Below are 18736 nucleotides of genomic sequence, written 5' to 3'. Positions count from 1 at the left end.
TACTACTACTGATACTACTACAGGAACAACTCTTATTATTACCGATTATTATTATTATTATTATTAATAGTAGTAGTAGTAGTAGTAGTAGTAGTAGTAGTATATGAGAGAGGGGAGTGTGAGCTGGGAGCAAGGCAGTGAAGTGGCATTGGATAGGGCGACGTGGAGGCGATTTGTTTGTTGCCACCCCTTACCAGATTGAGGCGTCTGGCAATAGATAGATAGATTTATGATTATGATATTATTATTATTATTATTATTATCATTATTATTATTATTACTATTATTATTATTATCCCCAGACGATTTACTTCACCTAGGCCTACTTTTCACACAAGACAGGTTAAAACTAGCCTTCACATAATTCTCTACAGGATACTTTCTCCACCTAAATAAAAATCGTCATATAACAACAGAAATAAACCACATGTCATCGTACTGAATGGACTAACTGGCCAAAGGGTACGAAATTGCACCGACCACCCGACCGGTATCACAATATTCCGCACAGCCGTCGGGTTTGGTGGGTGAAACAGGTGAAACAGAGGTGGATCAATGTGAGGGTGAAACAGGCAGAGGTGGAGCAGACAGAGGTGGATGATTGTATGAGTGAATCAGGCAGACGTGGATGATAATGTGGGTGAAACAGACGTGAAACAGACGGAGGTGGATGATTGTGTGGATGAAGAAGGTGGAACGGAGGTGGATGATTGTGTGAGAGAAACAGGCAGAGGTGGATGGGTGTGTGGGTGAAACAGACAGAGGTGGATGACTGCGTGGATGAATCAGGCAGAGGTGCATAACTGTGTGAGTGAAAGAGACAGAGGTGGATGAATGTTTGGTTACCAGAGAGAAATAGATGCTTAGTTGGGTGAAACATGCGGAAGTGGATGATTGTGTACGTGAAACAGACAGAGGTGGATGACTTTGAGGATGGGACAGACGGATAGAGGTGAATGACAGGTTAATGAATCTGTCTGTGTGGGTGAGGCAGACAGAGGTTAATAAGACGGTGGAATATTGCATGTGTGGATAGAAAGAAGTGTGTGTGTGTGTGTGTGTGTGTGTGTGTGTGTGTGTGTGTGTGTGTGTGTGTGAGACAAATGGATAGTTAGATAGACAGGTAGGTAAACAGACAAACAGCCAGACGGACAGAGAGCGGTGAGTGAGAGGGGAGTGAGTGAGTGGGTCGGGTTATGGGAGCTGAGAGTGGAGGGGATGGCGTAGTTTGCCACGGTAACGACTGTGGCACTGGCAGATTGAGAAAGAGAGAGAGAGAGAGAGAGAGAGAGGTTGGTGTGATGGTAGGAGAGAGTGGGTAATTTGTGGGGGGAGAGAGAGAGAGAGAGAGAGAGAGAGAGAGAGAGAGGGAAGTGGGGCTGGAAGGGAGTAAAGGGAGAGCGTTGGGGGGGGGGAGAAAGGGAGGGAGGGAGAGATTTACTAGGTGGGAGAGGGAGAGGGGTAGGGTGGGAGTGAGGAAGGGAATGGGAGGGAGGTAGAGAATTAGTGAGAATGAGGGAGGAAATGCTTGAGGAAAGGGGCTGGGAGAAGGGAGACAGCAATAAATGTGTGTGTGTGTGTGTGTGTGTGTGTGTGTGTGTGTGTGTGTGTGTGTGTGTGTGTGTGTGTCAGAGAGAGAGAGAGAGAGAGCACGGAAATGGGGGCCATTAGTGTGGAAGATGGGTCAACCATTAAAGTAAGAGATGAGGGCTAGGATGAAAAATAAATAATTTTTAGAGGAACTTATTCGCTTTTCTTAATAATACAAAAATCATAGAATATTTCACCGCCTAATGGCGTGTAGATAAATGTACAGTATGAAGGAATGTTTTGATGGATAAAAGATGTGTCAATATCATGTTTACTTAATTGTGGATAAAAACTGATTCATTGAGGGCCTGTAGTCCACCCCCACACCAGCAGATAGAGCCACAGAACTTCACATGCCATCGCTTGGACACTGATACCGCACCGTCCGTACTGAATCATGCGAAGACAGTGAAGGTTGCAGTTGTGGCATTTGAACAGGTGTTACGTTAATATATTCCTCCACACACCTACACTTGTCATCGCTTGGGCACTAATACAGGACCGTCTATACTTATCGTGCGAGGACTGTCAGGTTATTTAATTTAAGGGTGGTAAAATGTCTGCTGGATACGTAAGAGGCCAACTTAAGTAAATTAGCGGTGTCTGCTCAGTTGCACACAGTTGCACTATTGAAAGAGCAACCACCATACCTTTGGATCGCTAAATTCTCCCACCTTCTTATATATTTTTCTGACCAATTGAATCAGGTAACCTATATTCCAGTATGTTCTTGCCTCTACCAGACGATTTTGCGTTAATTTAGGGAAGGCTTTTCTCACTGGAGGGGTTAATGAAGGATGCATCTAACCCGTCCAGGCCGGGAACTCTCTCCTAAGTTGAATTAAATCGTCTGGTGGCAGCGAGAATTAATGTAAGAAGTTGGGTCACCTGTCTGAACATGATAACGAAAATTTAATCGCCTAGCCTTTCGTTGTCAAAGGAGAGACTTGGTGTTGGGATTCTACAGTCACCAGTCCACTCCTCATACCTGTTGACCACCATTTCCCCCAAGACAATAGAGAGACAGAGATAAACAGGATGATTGATTGATTGATGGTTGGATGGATGAATAGAGAAAGATATAAATAGATTGCTGGATGGATGGATGGATGGATAGATAGATAGATATAGATAGATAGATACTGAATGACTTAAAACTTAGGTATACTGATGAATGAGTGAATGGATGAATTAGTAATGAATGAAATGGGTCATGGAATAATTAAAGAATGAATGAGTGAATGTGTACGTTGGTAATGAATGAAGCACTCATGGATAAATGGAGAGAGAGAGAGAGAGAGAGAGAGAGAGAGAGAGAGTGAGTGTGTGTGTGTGTGTGTTGAGAGGTAATAGCACTGTTTGTAGTGGGGAAGGGATGTAGGATTGTGGCCGTGAGAGAGAGAGAGAGAGAGAGACGAGTATAAAACAGAAAGATCCATACATATTCATAAGTACCCTAAATCCACACATTGCTTTACTAAACTTTGACTACTGGGTCTTGGGAGCAGGCTGTGAAGCCTATGCCCAGAGTCGGACACATACAAAAAATAAAAAATAAATAGACACTCGACCAAGGAAAGGCAAGGGGTATAGAGAGGAATGTAGGAAAGATAGGTTCATAGAGGAAAGATGAGGAAGTTAACACAGAATACTTTAGATAAAACTCTCATATCACTGACCTACACATCAGATAGCTTTACTGACGGCACACCAAGGAAAGATGTTCATTTGTTTTTCCTTCCCCTGTTCTGTTATTAAAAAAAAAAAAAATAGCGACGAACCAGAGGAGCATTGAGAGGCATTCAATGGAGCACATACATTCTACAGAATAAGTAAATAATATTCGGTATGTTTAACCCATTAACTCCAGAGGTCCTGTGAGAGGGATTTTGCTGGAAGGGTACTAAGCGTACCGCCCTCCGCCTATCGGCTTATAGTCGCGAAGCTCATAGGTCCCCCCCCCCCCGGGGTTCCCTCCTTTAATAACTTTTGAAAATACCCAGTTCCATCCTATATTGAGGACGCTGGGCGCAAGTGGGTTAAAGTCGACTTTAAAGCCTAGGCTATCGACCCTAATTTCGACATTTCTATAGCCACATACTTTCACCATCAGTTAACCTGTGTACTACGAGAGATCTTACCTTTGGTGCAGTACATTGACTGGTGATAGCGTGAACAACAGAAAAAAAAATACGGCATTATACTTAGGGAGTTATTGGTAAAAATGATGGGGATTGACATGACAACACTAAAACTAGACAAAACAAAATGCCATTATAAAGACAGTAGCGTGGCTATTGGATTAGAAGTTCACTGTTGTTGCTTAACTCTGATCTGTCAAGCCATGCTGACCCGTCGACCACAGGCAAGTAACTGCGTCTGTGGTGTCGTCCTACAGGTGTAGTTCAGTACATACACCGTGCAGAGATTCAAAGCCTCCCTGTGGTAGACAGCGCCTCACCTGGATTGAACCAGAGTCCTTCCCACGGCGAGGTGCAGGGAAATATGGGGAGGTTTAATTCCCGGGTAGTTGCCGCACCTGCTCCACTCAAGGTACACAGCTCTACCACGTGTAGGTCCCCTCCCCCCCCTCCAGCGCCACCAAAGCAGGGTATGTTCAGCAAGTGGGGGAAAAAGTGCGATTCAGGGAAGAAAGATGCCAGAACCGGAAATGAAACTCGATAAAATTGGAAAACAAAACACTAAAAAACGCATAAACACCCTCGGCAGTCAGACGTAAATTTTTATTGAATGGTAGAGCAGGGAACGCATAGCAACAGGGAAAGGAAAAGGATTAAAGAATGATGGATAAAAAAAGGAAGTAGACTTAAATTCACAGAAACATAAACAGCCATTATCACATGTATAAATCCTCAGCCGACAAATCAGAAAAAATTATGAGGACTGAAATGAGAAATAGGAGGGCCAAAAAAAAAAAAAGACAAAAACTCTATTAAAACTCCCCAAAACAGTAACATTACTAGAACTTAATTATGAAGGGAAAGAGGTAAAATGGTTACTTGTTTTTGTTGTAATTATTGTTGTCGATTGTTGTTGTAATTGTTTTTGTTGCTCCAGGCTAATATGGACGCAAGCCCGGTGGAGTTCAGGCTAAAGTCTCATCCTTCAGTCTACCCTTCTCCTTTCGAGGGATTGGGAGATTGTAAAGGGACATTTATAAAACAAGACAGCAGAACAGGCTGGTTACATCAATGCCACCACGTGAAGGCGCCCCTCTCCGGTGAATAATGAACCACTACACACGGTTGATTGGATTCCTTATATCTTTTTTTACACGAGGAACAGAGGACGGAAAAAAATAAAAACACTCCCATACACCAGATTACAGGTGTCCTCCAGTCATAAACAAATCTGTAACAGTTTTATGTAAAGGAAAAAGCCATTACATAAAACACACACACACACACACACACACACACACACACACACACACACACACACACACACACACACACATTACGTTATGTAAGACGCCTTTGTCCTAAGTGAGTGAGAATAATTCATATGTGTAAGGAAGGATGCTTCGATGGAGGAATATGTGTGTGTGTGTGTGTGTGTGTGTGTGTGTGTGTGTGTGAGAGAGAGAGAGAGAGAGAGAGAGAGGGGATTCAGTAAAAAATCCAACAGAAAACGAGGATAAGAGAAGCGCAGGAAGGACGGACTTAGGAAAACAGAACTGGGTGAGCGAGAATGTTGACAAACCGAACTTCTCTCACTCCCGCCGTGTCGCGTGAGCCGGGGGACAAACAGGTGCCAGTCACACTCCAAATACTCACTGAGGCGCACGCATTTTAACGCACGCACTCATTTTACGCTCACACACACACACACACACACACACACACACACACACACACACACACACTCTAAGGATACACATATTCACTCCGCAAGCAGTTATTAATCGCACTTACGAAGTACGCACGCAAAATATGTCCGCACTGATAATTATACACTTTTTTTTTTTTTTTTTTTTTTTTACCCAACTTATGCACGCAGTTGCCTGCAATACGCACGCTGTCATTCATTCTACACTTACAGGTATTCATAACATACGCGGATCCTTATTAATTCCCTTTCAGCACAATAAGATACTCTTTATGAAGCATCTTCGACTTGAATATTGGAACTCAAGACACTCTAACGCACACACTTCCTTAGATTACACACACACACACACACACACACACACACACACAGCAGGAAGGGAGTAAGAGTGACACAACAGTTCCCTCAAGTCAGCTGACGATAATTCTTGTTTTCTCCCTGTCCCCTTCAGCTAAGATTTATGGCCCTGTTTTTGCCCTCACCTTGGGAGAGAGAGAGAGAGAGAGAGAGAGAGAGAGAGAGCGAGAGAGCGAAGGAAAAAATGGCAGTATGGGAGAATGGAAGGAAGGAAGAGACGATGAAACAATATATCTTGATGTATTTAAACAGCATTTCATGGATAGCAATTGAATTTAGGTGTTATTCAAAATGCAGTAGAATTTAGTTGCTTCGTAGACTCCAAACTCTTGAAAATCTCAATGGGAAATCTTGAATTTAGGTTCATTTCAGGAGTTTTGGGCTTTGTAATATCTTCTTGGACTATTCCTCTTAACCCTGTGCCAGAAATTATTAACCAGTCCGTCACTCAGCGCAGCAGGGGTGAATATATGGTTAATTTCAGAGGTATCATTTTTTATGTATCTTGAAGGACGATTTTTTAAGTCCAGTAACTAAAATGGGCCAGCCACGTATCTGACAGAAGCGGAACTAATCTTGGTGTATTTCAACAGGTCTTTATAGAATGGAGTTGAATTTAGATGTGCTTCTGAGGAGCTAGTTGGAGAAGAGCAAAGGGGATTTAGGAAGGGAAAAGGGTGTGTAGATCAGATATTTGTTCTAAGATGTTTAGTGGAGAAGTATTTAGAGAAGGGAAGGAAAGTGTATGCTGCCTTCATGGACTTGGAGAAAGCTTATGACAGAATAGATAGGCAAGGTATGTGGAAGGTATTAAGAATATATGGAGTGGAGGGGAAATTGTTGAGTGCTGTGAAGAGTATGTACGAGGGAGCTAGGGCTACGGTGCGAGTGGATGGTGAGCTGAGTGAGTTCTTTGATCTCAATGTGGGACTGAAACAGGGGTGTGTGATGTCTCCATGGCTGTTTAATATATATATGGATGGGGTTGTAAAGGAGGTGCAAGGTAGGGCAGTGGATGTGGGGGTGGCCCTAATGAATGAGGGTGAGATTTGGAAGCTTCCGGTGTTGCTGTTTGCTGATGATACAGTATTGTTGAGTGAAGATGAATGGGAGTTGCAAGGTTTGGTGAATGAATTTGGGACAGTGTGTAGGAGGAGGAAGCTGAAAGTTAATGTAAACAAAAGTAAAGTTATGGTGTTTGAGAGGAATGAAGTCACAGAGTGTGCAGTGAGGTTGGATGGTGAGGATATGGAGAATGTGAGTGCATTCAAGTACTTGGGTAGTGTGATGAGTAAGGATGGAACTTTGGGGGATGAAGTACGTGAAAGGGTACAGCAGGGAAGAAAGGTTGTTGGTACACTGAAAGCAGTGATGAGAAATAGGGAGGTGAGTATGGAAGTTAAGAAGTCACTGCATGATGGTATTGTGATCCCTACCCTGACGTATGGAAGCGAGGCGTGGACCTTGCAAGAGGGGAACAAGTCAAGAGTGAGAGCAGTGGAAATGAGTTACTTGAGAGGAGCATGTGGAGTGACGTGGAGGGACAGGTTGACGAATGAAGAAGTGAAGGAACGTTGTGGGGTAGATGTGGATGTGGTTGAAAAGATTAGGAGAAATACACTGAGGTGGTTTGGACATGTGAAGAAAATGGAGAATGAAAGACTGACTAAGAGGGTGTATGTAGGTGTGGTGGAGGGAGGGAGTGGGAGGGGTAGACCGAGGATGAGGTGGAGGGATGGAGTTGAGAGGTATATGAGGGAGGGGGGGGTGAGTTGGGGGGAGGGGAGTCAAATGGTGGGTGACAGAGTGACTTGGAGGCGTTTTGTCTGCGGCCACCCTTTGCGGGATTAGGGCGTCGGGCTATAGATAGATAGATAGATAGATTCTGAGGCTTCGAACGTGTAAATCTTTCCCTGGCACATCTCAGCCTTGAAGTTAAAGTGATCCTGCTGTATATATATTGTTGCAGTGTTAGTATTTCATGCGGGCAAAGTTTATATAAAGGAACTGAATTTAGATGTGTTTCAGAAGCTTCCACCCCGCGAATCTCTCCTTGGGCCATCGTTCTTTCTACCTTGGAACGATAAATAAACAAATCATGAAACTCACAGCAAGGCATAGGGGGAAGATATGGTCACTTGCACTGAATCTGGGAATTTTAATTTATTCAGCCATATTGCAGAGAATGCAGCAAAATCTTGATGCAAGAAAGAGTTACCCAGTGTTGTTTTTAAACAGATACAGATTAAGGGGACTGGAACTGAATTTGAAGTCTGTTCTGAGGCCTCGAACTAATTAATCTCTACTAAAGCAGTCTCTCTCTCTCTCTCTCTCTCTCTCTCTCTCTCTCTCTCTCTCTCTCTCTCTCTCTCTCTCTCTCTCTCTCTCTCTCTCTCTCTCTCTCTCTCTCTCTCTCTCTCTCTCTCTCTCTCTCTCTCTCTCTCTCTCTCTCCCTCTCTCTCTCTCTCTCTCTCTCTCTCTGAAAAAAAGAAGAAGAAAAAAAAAAACGGGCCGTGTATCTCTTAAGTGCATCACGGGGGAGGCTACGATCACTTGCACTGGATCTTGGTTAGGCATTAATATTCATCCATAACGTAGAGAAAGTTATGGTATTATGGTGCATTTAGGAATTCACCCAATGTCAGCAAACATTAAATAGTTCCTGCTTCATTCACCTCAAGGAGAAAGTAATAAAATGTAGATATGATTCAGAGACTTCTAACTATTTAATCCATGCAGGGATCCATCACTCTCCCCTGCAACAAAATAAAAAACAATAAACTGGCCATGCATCTCTGAACACGGCTTGGGGGTGGGGGGGCTACGATCACCTGCACTGAATCTTGGTGGATCTGACCTTACGCTGAGGTAAATGAGGTCTGGACGGCACCCCACAAGGCCCTAAACCTGTCACGTCCCTCACCCAGACGCCACGCTGTCTTGAAGCACCTCTCACAAGACCTCGTAAACCCTTGTGGCGGCGAGATGAAGGGGGTATGAGGGGAAGGTGAGGAGATGAGGTGGGTGGGAAGGGACTGGGGTGAGGAGATGGTGAGAGGAGGGTAAAGTGAAGGAAGGTGAAGGGGTAATGAAAGGCAGTGAGATGTGAGAGATGAGGGGAAGGAAGTGTGGGAGACAAGTAAGTGCAGAGAGACAAGTAAGTGAGAAGAGGGTAAGGTGAAGGGAGATGAGGTGGTGCTATAAGAATGAGATGTGAGAAATGAGAGGACGGAAGTGTGGGATGAGTGTGCCGAGGGAGAGAAAAAGAGAGGAGGAAAGGAGGGTGAGGTGAAAGGAGCTGACGAGGTTATATGAGGGTGCGGTGTGAGAGATGAGGGATAATTATGAAGTGTGGGGTGATTGGAGTGGGACAGAGATGAAGGGGTGGGGAGAGATATAAAAGGAAAATGTGGGAAGAGTGAAAAGAAAGGTATGAAGCATGGGTGAAATGAGAATAGGGATTTGTGGTAAAGGAAGTAAAAAACAAGGGGGGGAGGGAGAGATGAGTTGTTTCAAGAGGGAGGTGAAGGAAGTAAGGGGAGAAGAGGAGGGGTAGGGTGGGGGAAAGATGATAAGATTTAGGTATGATGATAAAAAGGCGATAGGGTATGGCGAGAGGTCAGATGAAATGAGAAGATGAGGAAAGGAAATGATGAGAAAAGTAATAAAGATGGAAGGCAGAGATGGAGACACGGTGGTGGCAAGGAATTGAGAGGAGGAAGGAGGAATTAGGGTCGTGGAAGATGGGAAAGAGAGAGAGAGAGAGAATGATCATGAAGGAAAAGTAAGAGGGAAAACTAATAAGAAGGCAAATGTAAGGAAAAAAGGAGAGAGAGAGAATGAAATGAAGGCGAGGATGAAAAAAGATGAGAATTTCAGAGAGAGAGAGAGAGAGAGAGAGAGAGAGAGAGAGAGCGAGAGAGAGAGAGTAATAAGAACCAATAAAAAATCCATATCTCGGAAAACGTAAGAAAAAAAAAGGAGATAATGAAAAGAATAATGATGATGAAAAAAGAGAGGATTGCCGTAATGAGAAGTGCGACTCCTTGATAAAGAGGAAGAGAGAGAAAGTAAGTAAAGCATCTGATTGCGTGAGAGGCGTCTAAATCACTTCATTCTCTCTCTCTCTCTCTCTCTCTCTCTCTCTCTCTCTCTCTCTCTCTCTCTCTCTCTCTCTCTCTCTCTCTCTCTCTCTCTCTCTCCCTCCCACAACGCAAGAATTACCTGTTTCTCATTAGGCTAAGAGGTGAGACAGGTGCCTTGATCCTTTCAGTACAACGATCCCCTTTTATTCCTTTATTTTTTTTAGTGCCAGGCGATTTTATTCAACAGAGAGAGAGAGAGAGAGAGAGAGAGATACTTTGTAGTTAAGGGGTTTGGCTGGAGGACTAAGTGATTCGTGTGTGTGTGTGTGTGTGTGTGTGAGAGAGAGAGAGAGAGAGTGAAAATACAAGATAAATTTTTCTCTCCCTTCGATAAATAACAATCTCATGGGCCATTGCTCGTCCCCAACCCCCCTTCCTCCCCCCTAAACATGCCCCCGCCAATTTATCGTTCCCATTATCATCATTATCAGGCGGTGATGGTGGTGGAAACGATAAATTTGCAGGTTGTCACATTCATATACGCAGCCCTGTCGACCCCACCGCCCAGCACTTGAGTAATTGTTAAAACCCCCATGTGTCAGCCCGTGGACTTTGGTGTGTGTGTGTGTGTGTGTGTGTGTGTGTGTGTGTGTGTGTGTGTGTGTGAGAGAGAGAGAGAGAGAGAGAGAGAGAGAGAGAGAGAGACCCTCCATTGAAAGGGTTAATGACATACATATATAAAAAAAAAACCTGCATTTCCAAAAGACTTTCCTTAGATTGGCTTTGTGTGTGTGTGTGTGTGTGTGTGTGTGTGTGTGTGTGTGTGTGTGTGTGTGAGTGAGAGATAGAGTGACATCTCCTCCTGTGTAAAGGTTAATGAAGTCCCTATATAAGACAAAATTATCCTTGACATTTTCTCACTTATTTTCCTCACGATTTTCCATTATATACTAGCTTCCTCCAGACGATTTTCCTCAGCTTATGGGAGACTTTTCGGAATGGAAGCGACAGATTCATCCTAGATTAGCCTCACAATCTTTCTTAAAATAAACTAGAAATAAAAATAAAGAAGTCGTATGGAGGTAAAAATAAGCTGATAAAATACGTCACCGGAAGTAAAGGGTTAACAGCATCCGGGCCGGTCTTCTCGTCGGTTGCTCCCTAACACCTTTTTCTGAGCGATTAAGTTTGTTTATTACACCTTACTGTCTTTTTCTGTGTTACATAATTCCTTCCTGTATCTCCATACCCAACATGCAGAGTATAGAAGGGTATTAACCGCCCGTATCCAGTAATAAATCGCTAAGGAAGAGGTGTTAGGGAGCTTCATTAATTGACGGGAATACGAGCCCTGGACACAGCACAAACAGAGACATTTGTCATCGTTTGAAGATGTCAAGAACGTGATTGCTTTTCTGGGTCAGGGTGGAGGATGTTGTGTCTACTCCCCTCTCTCTCTCTCTCTCTCTCTCTCTCTCTCTCTCTCTCTCTCTCTCTCTCTCTCTCTCTCTCTCTCTCTCTCTCTCACACACACACACACACACACACACACACACACACACACACACACACACACACACACACACACACACACACACACACACACACACACACACACACACACACACACACACACACACACAATTATCCTCATTTTGCTGGAAGAGAATACTAGAGTTACCCCGGGCATGGGAGAGTTATAGATACAATACCATTTTTACTCTAACGGCCTACAATTGCCTTCTCACCGTCTTGAGTGCTGAGTTATAGCGGAGATTAACGCTAGTATACAGTACTAGTAAAGAAGAAGTGCTTTGCAAATTAGTCGTAGCACTGTCCTTTTCTGCCACTGAGCTACGTGAAATTAACTGCAAAGGAACAAAAATCTGGGCCAGGTTAAGGTGAATGGACTTTAATATTAACTTTGAAGCTCCTATGACAACAAAATCGTTTGGCCTCTAATAGATTGGATTGCTAAATTACCCTGACCGCAAGAGTTGTTCCGATAATGACGGTGTTAATGAGGCCGCAGTGAGACCATAATTCCTAGCTTTAATTAGCCGACAGTGAGCTCAGGATTTCAGCTTTAATATTAGAGAGCTTTTAAATTCAGCTTCACGTGGGTATTGGCGAACACTCCCTGCCTGCAACACTGGGGGGAAGAATTCAGTACTCCATTACGGCCGACTCTTATAAATATTACAGGCTCATTGTTACGGGCGTATTGCTCTCGGAATTACAAACATTAGCAGCGCAAGTGTTACTGGGAACTGTAATTAATGCCCTCAGGTTGCACTCCCCTCAGCTCTCCCCTTGTGCTTGGTCCCCCTCCTCTTCTCTCTTCCCCTCATCTACCTTCCTTCCCTCTGCCTCTCCATCATCTCCCTTCATTCTCACCTCAAGTCTTTCCTTTTCTCCCTCACCATCTTGCTTTTCTGTCCTCTCTCTCCCATTCCCCCTTCCCCTCAGATTCAGGTTCGCTTTTCCCCTCTACTCTGACCACTCCCTCATCCTCCTTCCCATTTAATGCCTCCCATTTGTTCCATACTTTCCCTTTCTCCTCTCCTATACATCTGATCCTCCCCCGTCCCCTACCGTCTCAAACGTTTTCATCTGCCCTGTCGATCCCCTTCCCCTCCTGCCTTCCCTTTCTCCATCATCGCTACCTCCCTTCATTCACTCTTACCCTCGCCCATCATTTCCCCCTCATTCTCTCCTACTCATTCCCTTCTGTTGCACTCCATTCACTTCCAAATCACCCTCCATTCCCTTTCACCCAGGCTTTCCCTTTTCCCTTCCCCTCTCACTCTTTCCTCAAATCCTCCCCTTACTCTCCTGTTTGTGGTCTCCCCTCCTCTTGACCTTTCCTCTCCCCTCTCCCTGTTGTCATTGTGCCCTCATTCATGTCTCTCTACCTCACCCACTTCCACTCCTTGCCTTCAAACCTCTCTCTCTCTCTCTCTCTCTCTCTCTCTCTCTCTCTCTCTCTCTGTCTCTCTCTCTGTCTCTCTCTCTCTCTCTCTCTCTCTCTCTCTCTCTCTCTCTCTCTCTCTCTCTCTCTCTCTCTCTCTCTCTCCTCACGCTGCCATCATCAACACGCTTCATCTTTCCTGTACTTCCACTTCTCTCACCCACGCTCCCTTTAGACACATTCCCACTTTCCAATCTCTGTATAGCCACTGCACACCCGCCTAACAGTTGCCATCTCTCCCAGTTTTTATTTTTTTCCACTCTCCCTCCATCCCTCCGCATTCATCCACATTTCCCCCAGCTTTTCCTGTCCATTTTTCCTCACACCCCGAACACTTTTGCCTGTTAATCTTGTACGCTTTCTCCGTCATCTTCTTGTTTCCTTCTCTTCACACTGTCCAAATTAAGTCTCCATGTCTCATCCTCTACTGTAGTCTTTCTCTCACCCACTGTGCACTCACTGTCTCATCTTATCTCTCCTCCCACCCCTCCCTTTACTTACTAACTCTAAAGCTCACTTCAATCCACACCTCTGTCCTCGCACCTCGCCTCACTTCTCTTGATTAATCTTTCTCTTTTCTCGTTTTTTTTTTTTTTTTTTTTTTTACTTAGATTTCCTCGGCTTGGTATTTCTCCGGACTTATTCGTATTTACAGTCCCGTCATCATTTGCTCAGAGCTTTCATTTGTCCCCATTCTTATTAGCCTTCTCTCTTCCTATCTTCATCTGTGCGTATTTTTTCTTTCCTTGCCTTTCTTATTTGCTCTCTCTTCATTCTTCTTTTCATTATTAATTATCATTCCACTCATTACGGAAGCCCTCTACCATCCTTTCTCCATCCAGCCGTGCTTTTCATTCTTTAGAGTTCTCATTGGTCCTCTCGCATCTTTTTCTTTTACCTATTCATAATGGTTATTTTTCCAGTCGAGCTTCTTTCCCCTCCCCTTTTTTTACCCTCCGTTAATCAACAGCATTTTTTTTTTTTTTATACACATATAGGTTGTCTACCCTCGTTTTATGGCACTTTTTTCCATGCGTTTGTATACCTATTCTTCAGTGTCCTACCTTCTCGTCTTCCTTACCTTCTTCTTCATCTGCTTCATCTCTTCTTCTCAGTATCTCTCATCTTTCCACCTCCTCCTGTGTCATTTCCTCTATTCCCTTTCCCCCATTTTTGCCCTGTTTATTACCCTTTCCATCTCTCCTCCCAGACCTTCTCGTCCTATCTCTCATCATTCCACATCATTCTCTTTTTCTTCCTTGTCACCGTATTTCGTCTTCCTCAAGATCCTCTCATTTCATTCCTCATTATTCTCCTTCTACTCTTGCCTCCCGCGTTTTTGTTCTCCTCACATTAATATCCTCCTACTGCCTTCCTCATCGACATATCCCATTCATTTTCCCTTTCTCTTTCCCCTTCATCATCGTCTCCCTGTCCCATCCCCATTATCCTCCTGCCCTCGCCTCTCTCACTCACGTTCTCTTCACTCTAAAATCCTCCTCCTGCTTTCCTCATCCACATCTCCGTTTCATTTTCCATTTCTCTTTCCCCTTCATCATCGTCTCTCCTCCCCTCCCGCTGCTAAAACAATGATCCAGATTAATTTCCTTTGTTATCCTGGAGATAAATTTGCCGTGTTTTATCAATACGTAGCAGTGAGGCCAGAGGGCAGCCCGATTAAACTGAACCGATAAAGGAAGGTAAACTGAACCGATGAAGGGAGGTAAACTGAAACCGATAAAGGGAGGTAAACTCAACCGATAAAAGGTAAACTCAACCGATAAAAGGAGGTAAACTGAACCGATAAAGAGATGTAAACTCAGCCGATAAAGGGAGGTAAACTCAGCCGATGTAAAGGGAGGTAAAACGAACAGATAAGGGAGGTAAACTGAACCGATAAAGGAAGGTAAACTCAACAGATAAAGGGAGGCAAACTGAACCGGTAAAGGAAAGTAAACTGAGCCTATAAAGGGAGGTAAACTGAACCGATAAACGGTGTTGGATAGAGGGTCGAGACAGACGTCCTTGGGACTAACAGTTTCTAAGTGCTTGAGAAGGGGATGGTGTTTGTGATGCTTATGGAGAAAGATACTCCAGATTAAGTAGTGTACGGCTGAGATTGAGAGACTGACTAGAAGAGTGTATGTGAGTGAGGTAGAGGAGGAGAGGAGGGGAACTGATGAGATGAGAGTGAGTGAAGTAGAGGAGAGGAGGGAATTGTATTTGCGATGCTAATTAAGGACACTTCAGATTAAGGACAGTATGGTTGAGAGACTGACTAAAAGGGTGTTGTGAGTGACATAAAGGAGAGGAGGAGGAGAGGGAGATCAAGGATGATATGGAGACATGGAGTGGAGAGATATATGAGGAAGGAGTGTGTGATTTGGGGGGAGGGCAGCCAAATGACCGGGGACAGAATGACGTGGAGGCAGTTTGTTTGGGGCCACCTCATACGGGATTAAGACGTCTGACAATAGATAGATAGATAGATGGTTTGATACTCATAAAGGGACTTGGGGAGATAGGACTGAGAGGTGAAAGAGCTCTCTTGTATCTTGAAATAATAGTAGTTGCAGCCCCAGGCTCGTCAGTACGTGAACCAAGTTGACTGTAGGCCGAAGTTCCCCTCCTGTTGCAGTCCACCACTTTCCTTTTCGGGGGATAGGCAGGGGATTGAAGGGACATTTGTATAACTGGGCAACGCCACCGCCATATCAAATCGGTGCCACTACGTGAAGGCACTCCTCTCCAGCACCTTGAGAATATAACCCTTAATCGTTTGAAGACATGGGTGTAGCTATGAATCAACTCCGAAGGGGACACTAAGTTAATAGCTACAGTTTTGTGGGTAGGAAGGTAGGAAGGTTTGAAAATGGCGCCGAATATCATGAGACTAGAACACTTTAACACTCGAGTAGTTCATCGCATATTGGGTCCACTGCAGACTTGACCTTCTTCTCGGAGGGAGAGTAATAACCAGATTTAAACCTTCCCCGTGTTGGCTAAGTACGAATGGGGAAGGAGGGTCTGTAGGAAGAGTGATGCATGTAAAATTGCAAGTCTTGCATTGTCTTAGATGATGTGTCAAAATTCTGTATGATCCGACAGGGTGTAAACATATGCAACAATATGAAAGGAAATATTACCAACTATTTTAAATGTCCGCCGTAGTGTAGGCTCGAACCCCAAACTCGGGCCACGCACATCATGAGACGAGAACACTAACACCGAGCCATTGGAGCCCCAAACAATAGGGAAGGGATCGTAATTATGAGCCGACTTGAAGGGCACTCCAGGTGACCTCAAGTTTGTGTGAGTACTCTTAAGGGAACTCTCTAACTTGACGAAGAAGACTTAATTGCAACCAGGTTGTCAGTGAGTGGGGACCAATGACGATCGTGTGTGTGTTTGTGTTTGTGTGTGTGTGTGTGTGTGTGTGTGTGTGTGTGTGTGTGTGTGTGTGTGTGTGTGTGTAGTTCTTTCTTTCCATTCAGCCCGATAACTGTGCTTTTCACTGTAATCTTGCATCCTCAGAAAATATTACTTTGTTTAGAAGATTTCCCTTGTGGAAAAGTTCACGGAAATTATTTATGTCCCTTTAATTCGAGAAATCTCCCCAAAGTCGAAGAATATTTGAGAAGGCAAGAATATAATAGAAAAAAAAGCCACGTACGGAAGAGCTTAATACAAAATAAAAGGAAAACTAGAGGGTGGACTAGTATAAAGCTGTTCCCTCTAAATAAAGCAGATAAAAAATATCAGTGTCATTTCGATCGAAGTTGTAAGTCATAGGTAAAAGGAAAATTCAGAATATGGAAAACCCTTCTTTTATTCACCAGCTGCGTATATGAAAAATTGAGATTGCCCGTTCAGCTCTTGCGTTGGAGAAGTGGACGTGAAAGGGGTGAAGTGGGGGTTACTCTGAGCTGATATTACTGTTCATGATGGATTAGTTTGTCTCAGTCTGTCTCTGTTCGTCTGTTTACGCTCGCTTCAAAGTCACGTGAGTAATGGATTCACATTGAGCGTTGTACTGTGAGCTAAATGTTCAAAGGCTTATACTTTTGAATGGATAGTGTATTTAATTTGTTGTTAAAAATAAGCAAAGGATCTCTCTCTATGGTGTATTCGTGAAAACAGCAAGCACTCACATCAAAGAAGAGTGACTGGAGATTATTTCCAAACGTTTCGTCCACTATTTCCACATGTAAAGACAGAAACGTTTTAGATACTTTTTTTTTTTTTTTGGGGGGGGGGAGGGGAGTGTACGGTTTGCATCAAAAGTCGTGTTGTCTCTTCTGCTTCTGATTTCAAAGGTCATGAAAATTAGTGTGGTGATTGCACAGGAGCCGACACTGATGTATGGGAAAAAATGTGGAGAGAAGGGCAGGAGAGACGACAGAACTTCTGATGTCCACCGTACCTGTCGATTAGCCTACCTTTCCTTTACCATAAACTTTCCGGATACCTTTTTTTATCAGTATTTATCTGGCTATCTTTGCTAATCAGTATCTATCCGGCTACCTTTTCTTATCAGCATCTATCCGGCTGCCTTTCTTTATCAATCTCTATACAGCTGCCTTTCCTTATCAATATCTATACGGCTGCCTTTCCTTATCAGGATCTATACGGCTGCCTTTCCTTATCAGTATCTATACGGCTGCCTTTCCTTATCAGTATCTATACGGCTGCCTTTCCTTACTCAGCAGACATCTTCATCCCACACCACGCCAAGCTCCCTTGCACCCGTTTCTTGGTCTAACCTTCCTTCCTTCCAACCACCTCTCTTTTCACATACGTACACTATTAAAGTTTGTCAGAGAGAGAGAGAAGATGACTATGTATATGGTTTTGTCCCGCCGTATTTCACTATCTTAAATCATTGTAAATTGGGTCATTAACCTCTTGTCTACGATAACGTATTTTTTTCTGTATACTGTTGTCCTCAGACGATTTCACTTAGCTTGTGAGACGTTTTGAACTAGAAGGGTTAGATATTACCGGTATGTCTTTCATGCTAGGCCGCCCCGCTAAGCTGCATCGCATAGTCTAGTTGCAGCAAAAGTGAGCTACTAATTATATCACAGGTTACCATTTTGATTGTAAAGAAAAAAAAAAAAAGATAGGAAATACTTTGTCATAATAAAACGATTACTGAAATATATCAGTCCCAAAAATAAAGGACTTTCGTCAGTAAGATAAAGAAATAAACATAAATAGGCAAAAATTAATAATAGATTTGTAATAACAGGTACCAGGTAAGGATTTATTTCATTAATCTTTTCTTTCTCTTCCTCAGGTATGTCGGATCCGGCTGTCAGTCAGGGATATTGGTTCCCTCTTGTTATTACACCTGCCAGTCAGTTCTCTCTAATTTTCTTGCCTCCTTTTTCTCCTTTATTACCTCCTCTTTCTCCTTTATTGCTTCTTCTTTCTTCTTTATCACGCCCTCTTTCTCCTTTACTCCTCATTCTTCTTTTCTTCCACGTTCTCCACGGCTTCCTATTTCTCCTTTACGTCTTTCTCTATTACTTCCCTTTGCTTCCATTTTTCCTTTTCCTCTTTCTCCCTTTCATCCTTTCTCCCTTTCATCCTTTCTCCATACTTCCTTTCTCCCTTTCATCCTTTCTCCATACTTCCTCTTTCTCTTCTACTTCATTTCTTTGCTGTTTTACCTACTTTATTCAGCTATTCAGTGATTTACCAGCATTTTTTTATTTTAATTTGTTCTTCCTGCCAATCCGTCTTTTGCTTACCTGCCTTCACCTTTCACTAGTATTACTTCGTACTTTATTTCTTTCTTTCATTTTTTTCTCTGTTTTCATCTTTATATACGTCTTCTTCTTTAATGTTTAACTTTCATTTTACATACGTATAATTCTCG

At 43.4% G+C, this 18736-nt stretch overlaps 1 protein-coding gene across 1 annotated transcript in view; it reads right to left on the bottom strand.

The window, feature by feature from the left end:
- LOC145417848 (neuropeptide SIFamide receptor-like) overlaps positions 1–18736 on the bottom strand; it is a 338464-nt gene that overhangs the window by 193504 nt on the left and 126224 nt on the right. The gene's annotated exons all lie outside the window — the stretch shown is intronic.

The sequence above is a fragment of the Coenobita brevimanus genome, chromosome 111 (genome assembly GCF_032717465.1).
Source record: "Coenobita brevimanus isolate Jiangsu-jjx chromosome 111, ASM3271746v2, whole genome shotgun sequence".
Classification (NCBI taxonomy): Eukaryota; Metazoa; Arthropoda; class Malacostraca; order Decapoda; family Coenobitidae; genus Coenobita; species Coenobita brevimanus.
Note: the sequence above shows the minus strand (reverse complement) of the source record. Positions and strands in the feature narration are given on the sequence as shown.